This window comes from Neomonachus schauinslandi, chromosome 9 (genome assembly GCF_002201575.2).
Source record: "Neomonachus schauinslandi chromosome 9, ASM220157v2, whole genome shotgun sequence".
Classification (NCBI taxonomy): Eukaryota; Metazoa; Chordata; class Mammalia; order Carnivora; family Phocidae; genus Neomonachus; species Neomonachus schauinslandi.
Window position 1 is genome coordinate 44,659,087 of NC_058411.1, and position 21,466 is coordinate 44,680,552.

Below are 21,466 nucleotides of genomic sequence, written 5' to 3' on the forward strand. Positions count from 1 at the left end.
TAAATAAATAAAATCTTTTAAAAAATTGAATGATCCAATAATTAGAAAACTTTATACTCATCAAATTAGCAAAAAAGTAAAAGGAGTAATATTGTATATTATTTGAGATGGGGAGCTGAGCACCCCCACCTATGGTGGGAGCATAAACTAGAACAAGGGTTTTGGAGAACAGTGATAGCTTCCACTGAAATGTAAAGTGTAAGAATTCACTCACTGACCCAGTCATTCTACCATTTTGTATCCTCCCCAGATAAATTCACATACAAATACACAGAAAAATGCACAAAAATATCCGTTGCATCATTGACTGTAATAGCAAAAGGTCTATCAGTAAGGGAAGGTGTAAACAAATATCAGTATGGCCACGCTACAGGCTATTATGCAGCAGTTACTTATGAGATGCATCTATATAGACAGATATGAAGGATCTTTAATATATATATATACAGTATATATATATTAAAGTGAAAGTTTCTGCACCTGCATTGTAGGATACTCTCTCATTCTTTTTTGAAAGCTGATCCTGAAAGTCAATAAGATGCTATGTACATTTAACTGCAGTTGCAAATGCAAATTTATTTGTAAAAAGGTACGGAGGAACATATTGCAAACTGGTGACATGGGTTCCCCTTCCTAAGGCCATGACTGAAATTGGCACCGTAAACATAGAGAGATGGGGGACAGCCAAGAGACTTCTCCTTTATTTGTATTATCTGAATGTATTTTAAATGAGCTTGTATTCATATATTACTATAATTTTAGAAGTGTTTTACATAAATGACTTGTGCTGTGAAATGACAAATACCTTCTACTACATATTTTGTATGGTAGAAAACTATGTTATATGGCTAGCTTACTATACAGACACTATATGGTTAGCTCTAAGCTATAGTTTCCAAAGGATGTGCAGAAGTTCCAATTCTAACTGCCAGTTCCCTTTCACAAAAGACGGACACAGACACTTCAGTAGCCTGTCGGAAACAGAAATCTGTTTGCCATGGTAACTCAGTTTCTTCCTGTTTCCATGGGTCCTCTTCTTAATGTCCTCGAGCCTGTATGCTGTACCTGCCCTGTGGTGTCATTCTCCTATCACAGAAGCAAGGACAAATTACACAAGTCCTTACTCTCTACATCTACATAAATATTAAGCAGGGTTGTCCAGAGAAATAAACCAAAAGCCTACATATAGATATATAGAAAGAGATTCATTGTGAGTGACTGGCTTACATGATTCGGAAGGCTGAGAAGTCCACGGTTCTGCTGGAAGTCCAGGAAAGCCCGTGATATCGTTTCAGTCCAAACCCAAAGGCCTGAGAACCAAAGGAACCAATGGTATTAAGTCCTAGTCTGAGTCCGAAGATCCAAGAACCAGAGCACCAGGTCTGAGGGCAGGAGAAGGTGTATGTGTCAGCTTAAGCAGAGAACAAATTCTCCCTTCCCCCAACTTTTTATTCTACTCAGGGCCTCAGTGTATTGGATGATATCCACCTGCATTGCTACACTTCTTTACTCAGCCTACAGATTGAAATGCTAATCAATCTCATCCAGAAACACCCTCATAGACACACTGAGAAATAAGATTTGACCAGGTCTGAGGGTATCCCTTACTATAGTCAAGCTGACACGTAAAATCAACCCTCACAACACAGCATTGTCCGCTGCTTTGCGTATTAACCAGGTACGGCTGCGCAGCGCTACACGGCCCCGTCTCTCACTAACGTGAGCAGAAGGCGCAGCTTCTGACTGCTGCGTTCTCTGCATCCCAGAAGAGAGGAATAGCTTTAACTCCCTATTCCTGTAAAGGCCACTATGAATGGGGGTTCAGGCCAAAACGGATTTTGCTCTCCCTTTGTTCCTACCTCTCAGAAGAAACAAAGAAATGAAGATAGTCCTTATTTTTGTGAGGCTGACGCTTATATCATTTGGAAAGCCCTCCCTAGGAAAACAAATGAAAGGTTGCAAGTAAAAATTGCTAGGGTCCCCCACCCCCGGCCAAGACCCTTAGAAGAGACATGTTAAGTGTACAGTCCTAAATCTTAAGCTTTATTAGCGTCTGGGTAAATCCCCTCTGCTTCAGGTGTCCTATCAGTACACGTGCGCCTGGGGCGGTGTAATTTCACATCCGCTGTCAGCGGGCACACTGCGTCACTTAGTAAACGTAAACTACCTAGGATGATGGTGTTTAAGAAACTACTTAAGAACGGTGGTAAATCGGGGTATGTGAACACACATTATGCCTAAATTGCCCTAAGATAAAAATGTACATCCTTTAGGTCATGGATCAAGTAAACTAAATCCTTTTATAATACTAAAAGAAAAAACCGTGAAACATGCAGTGCCTTCCAAGGACCCACAAATTTTACGTATACAGATAGTTCCCATTTTCTGGACAAAACTGACTCAAACAAAAGAGGAGTTTTATTGTTTGTAAGAGTTTATCAATACAAATTTTACACGTTTTAGTTAACAAGCTTTATACTTGGTAGGTTACCTGTAGAAAAAGGAAATTGTTTCCCTTACAGTAATAGTGTGATTACTGGAGTTCACACCATTTCCAGTGCCTCATGCTTTTGGAGATCACACACTGAAATTCCCTGAAAAATGCACAGACAATAGAAATAGTACTTTGGATTTGTTTTAAAGAAAGCTGCTTGTAGTTAGGGGTAGTGTCCTGGAACAATGCAGATCTCGAGCCAACCGTAACCTTATCCTAACAGGAGGGGGTGGGGGTGTACTCGCCATTCACTGAAGACCCATGAGAGAAGCAATGAGAGTTTGAGAAAAACTTACTTGAACTTCTTTTTAGTATTAAATGGGGGGAATTTAGGCAAATTGTAAAGTTTGTCTTCACATAAATATTCTGGTAAAGTAAAACGCTTTGCATTAACAAATCTTATTCTATTTTATTATATCAGCCAAAGATGCATTTTTCAGCATCTTCTCTCTGTATTTGCCAAAATATCTCTCTGACCCAAACTCCAGCAATCACAGTCACCACCATCATCATTATCATAATGACTGCTACAATTCTTAGGAGCTCCTCTCTGGTCAGTCACCCTGCTGAGCACCACATGCTAATAGGCTCATTCCTTGCCGTGAGATAGATGAGAGCTCACAAAGGCACATGTTCCTAAAAGACCGTCTTGAAAACTATGCCCAAATCGAACATTCACTGTCTTTATACTTCCCTGGTATATCGGTTAGGAGTCTTTCAGTTACAAGTGCCAGAAAACCCTAGAGTGGATTTTGTTTTAAAAATCTGTGACTAAAAATCCAGGTAGGACCTGTAGAGGCCCTTTTAGGCAACAAACTTGAGCCATGGTAACCTGAGCGAGGTAGAAGGGCCCACAGTGACCACTGAGCTGAATACAAACAGGCCCATTAGGTGTGGCACCTCAAAATATCCATAAGCTCTAGCTGACCGATGGGCTACTTACAAACCAGCACAGGTACCAAAAAGGAAAATTCCATACATTCCCATACTTCCTAAGCTCACCCTACGCCACCCCCACCCCACCTCTTGACAGACAGTGTCTTCTTTGCTGTCCTGCCTGATGCTTCCCTGAGGTATATCCAATAAACTATCTCCTTTGGCCTGCCTTGGGTGAATCCTTCACCGCCCCTGCCGCCAGCCTCCACCTGATCAGGTCGCCCTCCAGGACCACGTTCAGTGGAAGCTTGATCCAACATGTAACAGGACATGTGTTTTTCCCTGTTCCTCCATTCTGCCTTCCTCAATGTTAGCTGCCCTAGAAAACTCCAGGTTCTCCCCTTGAGATTAAAAAAAAGCTGCTAATTTCTAGGACTCACATTCTCATCACAGCACATTGAATGATAACATCCTCAGAAGTCCTTGGACTCAATCTCTTTGGCCCACATTGTCACGTGCCCCACCACAGACTATCACGGTCACAGAGAAGCAGATAAGATAAGGTGACTGGCTTAAGGAATCAGCTTACCCCTTGGGCTCAGGGTAGGATGATGATTCTCATGGATGAGAATGAGGTGGAAATAACTTCCTTAAAAGGAAAATTTTGGTGCTGTTGGCAGGAAAAGGGAAGAATAGAGGCTGGGAGAGACCAGTATCAGCACCAAAAATATGTCTATTATACCTGCTAAGTGTTATTCCCAGATAGGTAAGAGAATCTAAAACTTTAATATAACATCTGCTAGTGAGCATTCAGCTAAAAATAATAAACAAAATTGTTAGTCCCTCATTCTTCTTCCAGTCCCTGAACAAGAGGGAAATTTTTTATCATTATTTGCAATTTAGAAAATCTTACTTAGAAATGTCATATTTAATTACTATGTATATGGATTTTCTTCTCTATGAGAAGACCATGGTACCTAATGACCATAGAATCCAAAATCTTCTCACAAAGCAAAGACAATTTATGCAAGAAGAAAATGGGCACCAAAATAATGATTGAGATAATAGACCTTAATGTTCTTTCTATTCTTTATAGAGATTTCCAAGTCAATCTGACTGCTTACACCCATGCCTGCCTTCATAGTATGTATCTTTTGACCTTTCTTATACATATACTTTTTATCCTTTTATCAAGATTTATTGAATTGTCAAAACCACATTTGGAATTGCTCAAACATTGTGAAGAATTGAAATGTGTTCAGTCTTAACACATCTGAGTTCAAGATTGTTATGGTCATTGCCAATAATGTACCCCAAATCTGAGACCAAGATAGAATATTGTGTCATGTATCGGGAACCGGCAGGGGTCTGAATTGTCACCACACTTAACAGCAACAGCAAAAAATGTTTAGACGTGAACTAAAAACAAAAATGTAAAAGGAATCTCCTTTTTCATATGTTCACAAAAGACTTACTTGGAATATTCTTTGTGGTGATGGTCAGTTTACCACAAGAAATGCTGTTTACCTTGTATTTAAATGGAGAGGTGAAAAATGTGTTGGAATGGGATGGAAAAAATTTGAGTTCTAGTCTAAGCTCTATCACGAACCGACTCTGTGACCTTGGGCAAGTCACGTTACATCTCCGGGTTGCACAAGGTACAGCCTGGCAGAGATTATCTTTAGAAGTTCCCAATCCTGAACTTATTAGAATTTTGTGAAATGAACATACTAAGTAGGGAGCTCAGTTTACCTAAATACCTAAAATGGAACATTAACATCCATTTCCCTCCTAGGAAATTGAGATCAGGTGAAAGAGATAGACAGTTTGTAGGACAATTCTGAGTTTTACAAACAAATTTCCACGTACCTCTTTAATTTGCGATCACCTTAAGTAAGCAACTCCCTTCACACTTTTATTCAAAAATAACAAGCTATGTTTGAAATGCCGGTATACACCATTTATTACGCTCTCCAACCCAAACACGAAAACATTTGTACTTATGTTATGACTTCACCTGGTGGCTTTCATTTTCCCCAACATAAAGACGGGGTGAAGCAGAGTAATAGAAAAATAGAAAACATCTTTGTCGGAAAATGAGATTGCAGCTGTGTAACTGGAGCACATAACCATAAATCAGAATGTCAAATCCAAAACACATGACTGTTTGCAAGTTCTCCATGTGCGCTCTAATGTGATTACAGCCTGGTTGCTATTATGATTTAAAACAAAGTCTTTCATGCTAGAAACAAAATGCGGAATGTGAGCCGCCTGGGGGAGAGAGCTGCAAGCGAGCTAGCGACGTACCCCTTGCTGTCAGAGAGGTGGGCTACGGTATTTCAAGGGCTGGTTTGTCAGGTGTGAGAGAGCAAGAGGATCCAAGAGGAACCCTGGCAGAGGTCTTAACATGAGGGACAAATTAGCCAGCAGTGTTCAGCTCAGCTTGACAATCTGAAATTAGCTGCTCTCTTTCCCTCCTCCCCATTTTTTTTTTTCTCCTGAGCAGAATCCTGAAGCCAAATACGAAGATTACAGAAGTCATTCTTTCCTGCCTATCACATAAACAAATGGCCCAGCTGTTATTGCTAAGATTCCAGTTTTAAACTTGGACTTTCTTGTATAAACTTCAATGTAATGGTATTTAAAGTGTCATAGGCAATAAGCATCTAATCCTACTCAATAAATTGTAGGCTCATTGCATGAACTCCTAGAGCTGTTAAAGACAGCTGTGCTTTTTTTGTAATTTAAGTCATTTCCAAATTGGGCAAGTCTCCAGGTGTATTTTCAGACAAACAATGTGTACTAGAAAAGTGATGTTCTGAGTCTTTCATCAATGAAATAAACACAGAGGAGTAAAAGCTGAGATATAAGATGGTACAAACATCATTCCCGATCACCCCAGAAGAGCAGGCACCAAGGAAGGGGTGCCAGGAAATTGGTTCTTATTTCCTTGGACTATTAGAATATGAGCCAGGACCTATCTCCCAGGGACCTTCTGTGAGCCCAACTACTTTTGTAACTGGTTGTTGGGCCAATGCCATAGATGGGTACTAGGATGGAAGATAAGAATTTAGTATTTCTCAAAATAGAACCATCAACTATATGACATAACCCTGAAATAGAAAAAGCTCCTCCCATAGCTGATATTTAAAGGTTTCAGGAGAAAACGGTTTCCACCCTGTGATGTCATTGAAACAAATCATCATGAGACCAAAGAATAAGAAGGCATTATAAGAGGTGATTTCGTCCAGGGTACTGTCTCTTAAGAGGACCCACAATAAAGACATTTAAAGAAGATTAATTGGTAATTATTTTAGATCCAAATCATCATTAAGCATCAAATGAATCTTCTTCTAGGACTTAAGAGCTCTGAATGGGCAGGGCAGGGAGCGTGCTTTTCTGTTATCCACCCCAAGTTGAGTATTCTACAATCAACTGATGGAGCTGAGTAGGAGGAAGTCCAAGTCTTTCACCATGATTTGATGATAGTGAGTGGCCTTCAGTGAGGCCATCACAAACGTCTGCCTCCTGGATCTGATTCCAGAGCAGGGGAGTATTGTTACTGTTTCACTTTGGTGGGTGGTTTATCACCAATGGTTGATTTGCGCCAATAAGATATTCTTACCTACCTTTGTTCTGCACTCTTGTAAGGTATTGTGCATTATCTTTTGGGCTAACCACATATGATGTCTACCCCACTGTCAGCAATTCAGAGAAAACAGAAAAAAGTGCAGAGAAAACATAAATCACAGACCTAGAGCCCACAATACAATTCCCCTGAGTCCTTCTGTGGTGGGTTGAACTTCATCATAGACAAACTAGGCCTGAAATGAATCAACACCTCTTTCAGTTGCTGGAACATAACACAAGCTCACAGGTGGAGGGAATTTCAGGCAATGACTCGGGATTACTTTTGGCCTAGGTGGACAGCTAGACAGCTACAACTAGTCCCAAAACTCTTAGAAATGATCTTCTGGATCCCTGCCCCAACACAACCCCCAAAATGACAGTTCTACGTGGAAAGAAAATTCCTACTGAAACTTGTAAGTCTAGGCTTGATAATTAGAACTTCCCTTCATGCATGGATTCTGATGGTATTCCTACCGTCCCCCTTTGAGAAAGACATGTCACCTCAGTGGAAAACTTCACCTCAGGCAAAAACAATGGCCCACATTCACAACCCTTTAGGCCTGTTCAGTTTTGAGGGAAAACTCAAAGACCTAACCAAAAAATGTATACATCAAAAATTTAACCAAAAAATGTCTAGAAACAACTAATCTCTCAGTGTCACTTCAAACAAGGATAGCATACCAGACACATGGTATTTATCAAACAATTTAGTTTCTCAGCTAGCCAACTTATTGGGTCCCATTTCTGTCTAAAAAGTCTCTAAAAGCCTACAAAAATACTGTCAAAACGACAGATGATAGTATTTGGAATTGTGTTCTCAAGGCAATTTACCCAATACTACAGGTATTTCTCAATATGTGCATAATTAAAATGCTCTTTAATTTTCAAGAAAGTATCTTGAAAGAAAGGACAAGCCCCATAGAATGGAATGGTGGGTAGATTTTTTTAAGCTAAAAGCCAGAGAATGAAATTATTGAACCCATCTTCTGTTCTACTTTAATTTTCACCAGCTTTTTGCTAGTTTACTTTAACAAGTAATGTTTGATTGAATTCAGGCCTGCTTTTGTTTACAAAATGAACCAGAGCCAGCAAGTCGTGGCCTGGTTAATTTGCACATCCACTGCCTTGGTCTCCTCCCCTTTAAACAAAAATCTAGAGTTTGTGATTTATTGTTGATTTGGTTAGTTCAAATGATTTTGATGGCTAAGTTCTACCTTATACCCCATCCTTGAGATTCTTACCAAAAGTACCCAATCTATGTCTACTATACAAGGCAGAAATGACCCCACCACAAAAAAATGCAAAACACATCTCCTTAACTTCAGATGCCAACAAAAGAAACTGAGAATAAAAATTCACAGATGGAAGAAGGGAGAAAGCAGTATCCATAAATCAATAGCTTTAGAAACCAAACTGGCCCTTTCAGAAGGAAAATAACAGGAGAGAAAGTGAAGTGGTCATTATTGATGACAGGTCTCTTTGAATCTTTGAGATCATCACTGTATGCCAATCAGGTAAACCAGTGGTTCTCAAATCCAGCAAAGCATCAGAATCACCTCAAAAGCCCTATTCCTACATCTCCTCTTCTAGAAATTCTGATTTTAAAAGTCCACGGTAGCATCTATATGTTCACAAAGTACCCCCAAATGGTTCTGGAAACTTTGAAACATGAGTATAGTCTTTATGCATGTTTAATGTCACCCTGCCCAGCCAGTCTCATCTACTCCTCTGCTTGAATTCTCTACTCCAAATCTGAAATCTCTTCTTACTCTAGGCTGTGAAACTGGTGTATTGTCCTGTATAGTCAGTGAGAGTAAATATGTAGAGAGAATAATGCCCTGCATCCTTTGTCACTCATGTACAAAATACACACACACACACACATACACACACACACACTACTGTTGGGGCTTGCTCCTAAAAATCACTATCTAATGCTAAAAATAATCTCTCACATGTCCACAGTCCATCCACAATGTTCCATTTCCATTCAAACTTCCACTTTCCTAACAGCAAGGCAAAGCTCATTCCCAGTCTCCTTCACCCCCATGCAATGTGCTGCCTTTCTTCTAATCCACCTACTTTCCTTCATATTGCTCATTTAAAAAGTAATCTCATTTGAAATAAAAAGGGAATTTACCTAATACTATAGGTATTGAGGGAATAACTATTAGCTCTTAGAGGGAAGGAACCATACCCATTTTGCTTATCTCTATATCTCCTACACATAGCCTAGCATATGGCACATGGCAAAAAGCTCAGTAAATACTTACTGAAGGGCACCTGGGTGGCTCAGTTGGTTAAGCGTCTGCCTTTGGCTCGGGTCATGATCCCAGAGTCCTGGGATCAAGTCCCACATCGTGCTCCCTGCTCCATAGGGAGTCTGCTTCTCCCCTCTGCCTCTCTTCCCACTTGTTCTCTCAATCTCTCTCTCACATAAATAAATAAAATCTTGAAAAAAAATTTTTTTAATTAATACTTATTGAAAATACAAATGAATATCCAAAATTAAAGTTTTTCCTAGAGACTACTTAAATAACCTGTAACTTTTCAGACAGCACCATCTGCAATATTAAAATCCTAGAGGTGGAAGGGGTGATGAGGATACTGAGATCATGTAAAGTTATGGTTTTTCCAAGGTCAACAGCACATGCATGGCAACTCTCAGATTAGCAAGGAGTCCAGTGTTTGTTGTTATTTTCATGGTTCTGTTTTGTTTTTTAGTACTTGTCTATGAAATAATTAACAATGTTTCCCACATAATAGAAGGAGGTAAAAGGTAATGAGAAGATACCTAAAAATCCTTACAAGGGTTCCTGATGCATTGCAAGCACTTAATAAATTTAAGCTTTTGTTATTTTATCATATCATCTTCCCTTTCCAAGTCTAATATCTATGCCTGATATCTAATCTTCCTTAATTTGCCTCAGTTTTGTCAATCCAATTGGGTCTCCCATTATTGGCCTTATAATGCAATTCTGACACTAACTACCCAGAGTTAGGTCAAATTTCACAGGTTGAGGACACAGTCCTCCGCAAGACTCCTCCCACTTCAGACTTCAATCATAATCTCTGGAGTTCTCAGGCCACCTGCACTTCTGACCAACTGGCTACAAGCTTGGGGGTTCCCACTACCCCCTCAAGTTTAATAATACACTAGTATGACTTAAAGAACTTAGGAAAGAGGGGTGCCTGGGTGGCTCAGTTGTTAAGTGTCTGCCTTCGGTTCAGGTCATGATCCCAGGGTCCTGGGATCGAGCCCCACGTCAGGCTCTCTGCTCAGCGGGAAGCCTGCTTCTCCCTCTCCCACTCTCCCTTCTTGTGGTCCCTCTCTTGCTGTCTCTCTCTCTGTCATAAATACATAAAATCTTTTAAAAAAAAAGAGAGAGAGAGAGAAAAGAACTATACTTACGATTATGGTTTCACCTATAAGATGCAAATTAGTACCAACCAACTGAAAAAACACATAGGAGGAGGTCTAGGAGGGTCCCAAAGACAAAGCTTTCATTTCCTCAGACCTGTCACCCTCCTAGCACATCAACGTGTATCATCAACCAGGAGGCTTACTCAAGCCCCAGGTGTCCATAGCTATTTTTGGGATTTCATTGTATAGGTACCATTGACTGAATCATTGACCATGTGATTGGATTCAATTTCCAGTACTCCTCCCCTCCCCAAAGGTCAGGCTGATATCACATGTGCCAAGCCCCATGCTCTCTAACCACATGATTGGTCCTCTCAGATTAGCTAGCCCCATCCTGAGTCATCTCCTTAGCATAAACTCAGGCATAGAGCTGGGTTCCACCATGAATAACAAAGACACTCATCCCTCGGGAAATTCCAGGGATTTAGGGGTTACCTTCCAGGGACCAAATTCCAGCCCCCAAATTCTTTATTAGATGACAGGTCTCTACTCCAGTATGACTGGTTTTCTCATTGTCCTCGGACCATGACCAATTAATTCTAGGTCCTTCTGTTGAACACATCCTAGCTCTTTGTTTTTGTTACACTCATCATACTCATAATACTTTTCTTTGTCTTCCTCATTAGACTGTAAGATTTTTAAGGGCAAAGATCATGTCTGTCTTATTCATTACATTTGGCCAATTCCTTACATTTTTCCAAGGACATAGTTAATATACTTAAATATTGGTTGGCTGAATTCCATCTCCATGTCTTTATTCACAAGTACAGAAAGGACATTTGCAAATCTGAAGTTAGCACCAGGGCCACTGTGGCTGCAGTAAGAGTAGGTACAAGTACACAATAGGATAACCAAGAGAATCTGCCAGCCATTGAAAAAACATTTAAAGTAGATTTGAAACCTACACTACTTCATATTCTATTGTGGCTACAAGAGAAGCCTCGAAAAATGTGAGACAAGAAGCACAAAAATAAGAGAATTTCTATATTTTTTACCCTGAAGGTGCTGATGATTGTTGTAGGGGAGGAGAGATGTTAATTGATTTTTTTCTTTACTCAACTTCTAATTGCACTTCCTTCACCCTTAGCAAGCTATCATCCTCTAAATAAGCAAAATGTTTCAAGCTTACTTCCCCCTAAAATATGTGGTAATGGTATTTGCAGGTGGAATTCTATTGCAATTGCCACACAAAGATCCTTTTCCCTAGCCATGCCCTCACCAAAAAAGATCTTTTAAAAGTGGAATTTGCAATTTAAATTTGTAATGGAAAGTACAGCCATCCTCCTAGTTCAGTCAATGAAAGTAAGATTGAAAGTAAGTCTCTGAATATTTTAATCCACCCTCTTACAATAAACATTAGTAGAATTGAAGTGAATTGAAATCTGTTCCCTCGGTTTCATTGGTCTAAGTCTTGCTTCTCAACAATTGCAGGTTGTAAACTCAGTGGTAGGAAGTATGTCTTATGGAATGAAAGGCTTATGGAATATCATAGCTGGAAGCAATCTGTATGAACAGAAAGCAGACAGCCACTGAGGACACATAACTTGCTCAACTTTCTATACCAAGTTAACAGCAGAGATGGGACCAAAATCCCATCTCCTGACTCTCTACCGTATGATATTTCTTCTATATCATGTTATACTAATATTTCTTTTCTATGCCTCAGAGTTTATGACAATGCTCAGCACACAATAAATGCTTAGCAAATTATGCTGATTTTGATTTCTTAAAGAGGATTTGTCTACAACATTCTCGGGCATGATTCTGATTAATTACATACTTTCCTCTCGTGTATTTAGTCCTACTTTTGCGTCCACACAGATTACACGTGGTCATTCATACTGAGCCAACCTGCTGAGAACCCGGTATGTCTGTAATCTGTCATCCTTCTTCAATCCCTTCCCTGTGTATGCACTTAAAGGTAAAACCACAGCCCCACACAGCATACCCTTTATGGCTTATCACTACCCCGTCTCAGAAGGTAGACTTGTTCTGGTTCCAGTTTTCAAGGCAATCAATAGTGTTGTAATGGTTTGGAAACTTGACTTGTAGGGGGGAAAAAGGTTCACATTACCCAAGGACATTCAAATTTTTTCCTTAGTTTCACTGGGACATACATTGGTCCCTAAAATGTGCATTAAATAAATGTAAATAAGACATGTGATTTGAATTTTTCACATTAAATTGTAATGCAATGTGTTTTTTAATCCATATTCCACATTTGAAGTAACTTTGAATAGTGTTTCTCTTCAGGTGGCTAATGAATGAATATTGGAATTCACACAGGAGCCAATAGTCACCATTTGAAAAGACAAATCATATCAGATCTTTTCTGCTTGAAATCCATCGTTGGCTTCCCACTGCACTTAGAATAAATCAAACTCATAACAATAGCCTTCAGGTCCCACATGATCTTGTTCTGCTTTTTCCTCCAACCTTATCCCTCTTGAAACTTTTTTTCATTCATCATCAGCCAGTGACCTTCTTTTATTTTTCTCTGATTTCAGCTTTTTCAGAGCCTTTGCATATGCTGTTCTCTCTGTTTGGAATATTCATTGTGCTCCCCCCCTGCCCCTTCCCGCCCCCCATAAAGCATACCTCTTCGTGTCCATGCTCTTTTGCAATAAGACTTTGCTGCCCCTCCCATCGGGTGGTGGAGGCCATTTTTTCTCCTCTTAATCTGGAGTAGCCTTCTGACTAATACAATACAATGAACATAACATTCTGGAACTTCTGAAACCAGGTCTTAAGTGGCGTCATAGCTTCCACTTTTGTTTTTAGAATCATGTTACTATGTAAAGAAGTTCAAGCTATCCTGCTGTAGAAAGAAGGCACATGCAGAGAGAGATCCCCTGGAGAATAAGAATATGGAGAAAGAGACACCATGTAAAGAAAAACCAAGATATCTTAGTTGATAGCGTCAAGACTCAGACTGTCTTGAGCTCTTTAGCCCCATGGTTGGCATCATGTGGAGCAAAAGAATCATCTGAGCTGAACCCCGCCAAATTCCTGACTCACAAAATTGGAAGCAATAAACAGTTATTGCCATTTTAAATTTATCTTATTTAAAAAGTTTTACACACAGTAAAATTCTTTGTTTGTTTAAAGTTCTATGGACTTAAACACATGCATAGATTCTTGAAACCAGCACACCAATGAACTCAGCATAATTCTTACATCCCAAAGTATTTCCTAGTATGGTCCCTCAGTGGTCATAATCCCATACCCACCAAACCCTAGCAATTACTGATCTGTTCTCTGACCCTATAGTTTTGCTTTTATCAGAGTGTCACATAAATGAAATCATATAGTATTCAATATTTTAACACTGGTTTCTTTCAATTAGCATAACACATTTAAGATTCATTCATGTTGTTGTATGTATCAGTAGTATGTTACTTATTGTCGCCGAGTAGTATTCCACTGTGTGAATTTAGCAGCCATTGAAGTATTTTGGGGTTGTTTCCAGTTTGGGGTGATTTTTGAATAATGTTATTTTAGGCACTTACATGGAAGTTTCTGTTTAAAAATAAATTTTAATTTCTTTGGGATAAATAGCTAGAAGTGGGATTGCTGGGTCATATGCTAAGTGTATGTTTAACTTGTAAGAAACCACCGAAGTGACTATACCATGTTGCAATACATGAGACTTTCCCACCAGCAATACATGAGACTTTCAGTTGCTCAAACTCCTTGTCAGCACTTGCTATTTTCAGTACTTTTATTTTGGTCATTCTAACGGGTTTGTAATGGTAACTCATTGTTGTTTTAATTTGCATTTCCCCAATGACTAATAATGGTTAAGCATCTTTCAGGTACTTATGTGCCATCTGCATGTCTGCAAATTAGCTCAAACCATTTGCCTACACTGTTACTGAATTATTTTTTATTGTCAAGTTTTGTAAATTCTTCACATTTTTTGTATGCAAAGGGCAGAATAGTACATACTGGCAAACAATTTAAAGGGCATTTTAAAAACTAAAAAAATTTTTTTCACTTGAAGTTAAGTTTCTTTCTCTCCTGTTTGGTCACTAGTGGAAGTAAGCACTGGACAGTGGCTAGCATCTTAATATATTTAAAAATATATTTAAAATATATATGTATATATGAGATACATACATGAGCTAGATAGATATTTATCATTCTGCTTCCTGCCTTCCAGATGTTTCCCAACATTCTTTGCAAATTCTTTGAATTCGTTCATTTTCTTATATTCATGAGACTTTCATTTCTTTGCTTAAAAAATTGAGCCCTCCATTGTTCCTTCCTCAACCTTATACTTGATCCTGGCTACCCTAGAAATGTCTTATACCTTCTATACCCCATTGTTTCTGGGAATCTTTCTGGTCCCTGCTCTCAAACCCTGTTAAACCCCATTTTGCCTGCAGTTCTCTGATGTGATTCATTGCTTTAAATCTAGTTTTTGTTTTTTCATTCATTACCCTTGGACTAGATGTTTCGGAACTTCCCTTACATTCTGGGCCCACCCCAGCGTTCATCTCAGACTTTGATTCTAATTCCCCTTTAATTAGAGCCCTCAAAGTGCAGAAAAACCACACCCACTCCAATACCAGTCCCTGCTAGTAGAATTTCAACCTTGGCCCAGTCCCTGCTTGCCTGGGAAGAAACGTCTCATACCTCGCTTGTTCGAAACATAACATGAAACTCAACAGTGTGGAACCATCATGGACTAATTCATGTCGTCATGCTGACTTTGTTGATTACATTACAATTTAATCCATCGTGCAAAAGATCTTTGATTTTATCCCTTATTGGAACTAAATTTTTCTGCCTTCCTAAAGGATTACATGAAATATCATATACCTTTTCTCTTGGTATCATTTTAACATCAATTATCCACTGAGCTCTTGTAGAATGAGAACTCTAGATCTTAGTAAATGGAGAAAGACCATTTCTCTCCTAAAGAGGCCAAGATCGCTGTAGTTCTTCTATATTTTATTGGTGGGGGGTGGTGTATTTGTTTGACTTCTTTTCTTCTACTTATTGTAGTTTTGACGTTTTCTCCTTTTCTAGGCAGTTTTTCATTTCCTCTTGAAGGAAGTGTCTTTTTTGGATATTGCTTCTAATTTGCTCTAAACATTATTTAAGAAGAAAAACACCTGTGATTCACTTAACACCTCTTATTCTTTCTTTTGACTTTTCACACATATCTATGGTTTGAATTTTTGCAATGATTATGAAATTATTTTTACATATTATAAATTAATTAAAATAAAAATTTTAAATGAATTTAAAATAGTACTCTCCTTATGGGAAAGTTGTGAATATTAAACACATGAAACATGTTGGAGTGTGTTTCACACCTAGGAAGAGCTCAGGAAACATTCGCTGTTGTGGCTTTTGTTTTATGGCTGGCCCCAGGGACGGTATGATGCTGCATTTGTAACTGCTGTTAGACATCTCTTCCTGGATATTCTACTGGTGCCTCAAATTGTAGACTTGAGTTCACCGCCTTCCTCTACCTCCCCCCCAAACTTATTCTTCCTCCTGTGCTTTTTAATTCTGCCCATAGCACCATTTCACTACCACAGACTTGAATTTTTAAAAACACCTTTGATTTTTCTCTCTCTCTGTCTCCCAACCTGAACAATTCCCAAGTCCTTTTTATTCTATTTCATGAAATTTCTTAAGACTTGACTTTCCTCTCTGTACCCTTGTTCAGAATCTTATTACTGCTCATCTGGACTAATGCCATAATCTCTGGACTAATGCAATAGTCTGATAACTGCCTTTGATTTCCAGCTTCTGCAATATATTCTTGCACTTAGATTAATTTTCCTAAAGAACATGTCTGATAATGTCTCTCTCCTACTCAGAACTTTTGTTGACTCCCCAGTGTATTCTGGTTTAAGCCTTTCCAACTCTCCAGCCCCAGTCAACCACTGCAATCTGCCCAAGCAATCTCTTCATGCTTTGTACCCTCCAGGCAAATTATTTAAATTACACTAAAATAAAAATAGTAGTATTCTAATTGAAGGTCTATGACTTTTTTTCTTTCTATATTTAAATGCAAGAGATAAAGTGAGTGGGCTTTGATCACCTCTATCTGGGCTTCTAAGTGGTCTCCTCTGTTGGCTTTTAACAAATTCTTGGCTTTATTCTGGATTGATGAGATTGTCAAATAGCTAAGTTCGTTATAGGTGAAGTTTCCTGCCATTAAAAAAAAGTATCATACACACACACACACACACACACACAGAAACACACACACGTGCACATGCCACAAACACATACTAAGGAACACTTTGGTATTTTAACAATATTAATTCTTTACCTCAAATGCAGTAGATACCAGAGAAATACTTTTCCATTTCCCTTTACATTGGACATATTTGCAACTTGAGAACGAGAGCCAGTGTTGGTTTTCAGACAGAATCCATTTAATTAATCATACTATTTGAACAGCTGGGGAAGCCATGTATTTATGTAAGAGCTTAACATTCTTTCAAAAATTGTCAAGTATGAATCAAAATAATATTATTTCACTTTTTAATGATACACTATTTATCTTTAGATTTTATTCACACTTAACTTTATTAAATCAATAGTTCCAGTCTTTAAGACACATTGTTACCTATGTTTAAAGGCTTTTTAAAAACACTATCATACGCAGTGTGGTAACATAGGGCTAAGGTTCTATTTACCACAGGGACTCATTTGGGAAGTGTGAGATTTTCCAATTTTTGTTTCTAAACTTGACAAGCACTGGATAGAGTAGAGATGAAATAGCATGATAAAATTATGTTTTCCCCTTGGTAGTCACCAACAGAAAGACAAGCTTTTCTTATTAAAAAAAAGGTAAAGTTTATCTCATTCAATGCAACAGTATAAACTCTACATGGACAAATGTGGGTAGGAGACATAATAAAATTGGATTCTTGCTCTAAATCTCAAGAACACAATTTTATTTTTTAAATTTTTAAAAAAATTTTATTTATTTATTTTAGAGACTGGATGGTGCAGTTGCAGAGGGAAAGGGAGAGAATCCCAAGCAGACTCCATGCTGAGTGCTGATACCGACATGAGGCTTGATCTCACAACCCTGAGATCATGACCTGAGCTAAAACCAAGAGTGGGGTGTTTAACCAACTCTTCAAGAACACAATTTTAAGGAAAAATATTAATTAAAATGTGAAATAATAGCAAAAATAAATAGGAAAACTTCATAAAACTGGTTTTAATACTGGATTCTAGCTTCTGTTCTTAGAGTGAAGGCTAATTTGAAAGAGAAACTTTGGATTCTGCTTGAGACAATCTGATAGGGGTATGATAATCTGATAATTTAGGGGTATGGGCAATTATTTAAAGAGAAGTCACTTATCAATAGCTGTCCTTCAGGGCCAACCGGTGTGGTCAAGGTGCCTGAGGGTCACACTGATGGCCTTGGACCTGTGTTCTAACTCAAAAAAGTTGTAAAGGGACAGAAGCTCCATAAAACTAAATGAGAGGATAAAGAGAATGATAGGCAACTGGGACATAGCATGGTCAATTTTAATTTCCATTTTGAGTTCTATCATTATAGGACAGAATTGTTTATGGTTAGCAATTTGCATGGCTAATGCCATATGACTTTGACAGTTTTGATTCCAGTGGAGGCAAGGCATACCTCCCCCAGGGGGATAAAATAGGAAAGTGGCCGCTGCAGGCTGGAGCTCAGAGAAACTCCAGACTTTTTACACACTAAATCAGCCTTGAAATTCTGATGAGGCATTAACCAAGGTCCACATACCCACATACCTACCCACATACCTTTCAGGCTGCCTTTGTCTTTTTATGCTGTCTCTACTTCTTCTCCTCTTCTTTAATTTGAATGCATTTCTCTGTGCAGGAAAGAGCAGAGTGTGTGTTATTGTGTTCTATGTTCTATAACCTCATAGGGGTGGTTCTGACCCCTACCACTGTCTGAGACTGCACTGAGAAATGGACCAGAGAAACTTAGAAGACTGAAAGCCAGTCTTCACCCTCTGGAAATTTAATAATACAAGAGAGGAGATGCAGATACACCCAAATGTAGGGACTTCAGGAAAAAAACATTGAATTCATACATGAAATTGTCAGAGGCAGCTCAAGTGAACCTTAATGTTATTCATTCATTTACTCACTTATTCATTCACTTGTTCTTTCATTCATTCTACAGACATTTATTGAATACTTACTATACGTTCCTAAGCACTAGAGATAGAAGAGCAAACAAAACTCAACCGTGTCCCTGCCCTTGTGGAGCTCTCAAAATTGTGGAGTAGAAAGACAATCAAATAAGACATAAATACAAAATTGAAACTGGGATGTGAAGAGCATGATAATATGAGAGCTCACTATAATTGACGTGACACAGTCATGAAAGGAAGACTTTCATGAGGAGACAGACACTGAGCAGGAATAAATTGTGTGACCTTCAGGGAATAGTTTTCCATGAAGGATGAGGGAGCATGGTAAGAGGCACTGAGAAAAAGCCAGTGTATCAAGCACGGAGAAAGTATGAGGGATATGATGGGAACTGAGATGTGATGGGGAGAGCTCGGACACCTTACGGTTGTAGGCCTCATTGATAAGTTTCGTTTTGAGTAGAAAGCAAGAATAGCACACACTTTGAAATGATTACCCAGAAGCAGTATGTCCTGTCCAGACAGACGCAAGATAGACCTGCAAAGTCTAGAATCCAATATGGTTGGGTGTAGTAAAGGCACCCCCACCCTCTCAGTGTACATTAATTGCTGGGGACAGCAATATTAAGAGATGGCTTCTTGAATAGGGGCCAAACCACCACTTGGTTAAAACAGGGAAGTTTTGACTAGCTCCACTAATAAATAATGAACCCAATATCCTTTGCCTGGCCTTCACTCTTTCACATAAATTCAGTATGTTAATGCATCTGTAACAAATTAAGTGTCTCTTAAAAGTCCCTTAAAAGTCTCCAAATCTTTTAAAATTTAGAGTGCCTATGGAAAACAAATAAGCAAAATCCTTGACCTTTTCTCTATTCATACGTAAGATCAATGGACTATGCCAAGTACCCAGAAACATTTTTATTCCCAGATTTTTTAAAGAATTTACTTTTATGAACCCAAAGCAAAATTGGAAATCTCTTTCAAAAGACTAGCTTGCTTGGTTAGCTTTTTTGATAATGAAGTCAAGAGAATACTAATATATACCAGTCGCTTTGCAGAATAACCTAATCTTCAAAACGCAGACTGACATTTGACATATGTAGCTTAGACAGCCCTGGGAATCGAAGAGTAGCGATTTAAAGTTGTTTATTCTTACATAATGGAAAAGGAGGGAGGGGAAGAATTTCTATTTCCCATTAGTCAGTGTCACATGTCCTTTCTGTATTCTGGTGAGTATTTTCTATAATAACCCATTAAGCTGATCTGTAGCAACCAATAAAATACCTGAGAGCATGCATAGAAATCCAAACAGAATCTTGGAATAGAGAGATAACAAGAGGAGAGTCTTTTGTAAGCACTTTTAAAATAACATATCATTTCAGTTATTTTATTTTATTTTACATTGGGGAAAAAAAAAACAAGGAATGGGGATGGAAATGATATTACAGGGCTACCACAAGGAGTCAGCAATTTCTGAGTTTTTCAATTAAGTTGCCAATTTTCAGGCTATTACGCTGCTCCCTGAATCAAAAGGATTAACAATTTTCCTCTTAGCAATTAGAAAGGTAGAATTTTACCATGGAAGCACATGGGGGAAGACTGTACAAGAAGTTAGAATTAACTAAATCTCCACTGAGGACCACCCAAGAGGAGCTAAATGAGGGGTTACTTTCAAGTGGGGCTAGGATCAAAGATTGAGGGAGATTAGAACCAATAGGAGGTTAAAGAAAAACATCTGGTCCTTTGCAGTAATCACCAATAGTGAGGTGGATCTTCCTCAGGGAAAGAGCAGCCCATCTGACCACCGACCCAACAATGTGCCACAGCGTGCTGATTCCATGGGGAGGATATCTCTGTCATTTCACAGGAAGTACTCCCAAACCAGAAAAACTGATGGGGGGGCCTTTCTTCATCAGGAAAAATGCAAATGTACAATTCAGCATGGTGAGGGGGCGGGGAGCTTAAAAGACGCTTTTTTCCCTGATCGGGCAACATAGGCTTGCTACATATTGAGAGTAACCCCTTCCTCCAATGAAGCCCATCACTCTGGGTGGTACAGGTGGACACTGACCTCTTTGGAGAGCAGCTGAGAGCTGAGACTATCAGAAAAAGAGAGGATGCGCATTAATATTGATTTTGCTAACCTTGCCACTTTGTCTTACAGAATAAATGTCCATTTCTGTTGGGGCAAGAGATATTAAAGTCCTGGGGAGAAAATGAAAATATTCAGAAGAAATAAGGAAGAAGGGACATTTCAATATTTTCCTAATAAAAGAAGTCTGATGAAAAGAGCCCTTTATTTTAGAATGTTCTTGCTTTTTGTAGTCTGAGCCTTTTAAAAAAAGGGCCTACTTTCACATGGTTTCTATACAGAGTGTAATCCTACCTTATTTCCTATTCTTCAGATGATCCTGGAGAATTAATCACCCAAAGGGATGATTAATATAAAACAGCCCCTGAGGTGGCAACTTTAAACGTGCCAGTTTTATCTGTTATCTCTGCATATCACATTTCCTTAGAATTCTAAGGAAGAATTTTTTAAAGGATCAGAGCAAACGTGTTTGCCTGACTCCTCTATCTAACAGGAAGGCGACTGGGATGAGATCCCGTGTGCATTTGGCCGTTGGGTCGTGGAGGGCAGCAGGCTGTTTCCTTAGTCAGGCCACAGAGAAGAGAGGGCTCACACTTTCTGGGCACTGTCCCTCCACATGTTTTCATCAGTGATGCGTTTGTGCGAGGGAGAATCATAAACCATCGGGACTTCAGAACAGAGATCTGAGATGAGACCATTTCACTTTTCCAGGGAAGAAATCAAGGTCTGAAAGAGTCATAGGCCACAGCGGAGCCACTTTCTACTGGTTTTCATCGAGAGCCCTGGTTGCAGCTCAGGACTTCCCTGCATTTCCCCCATGT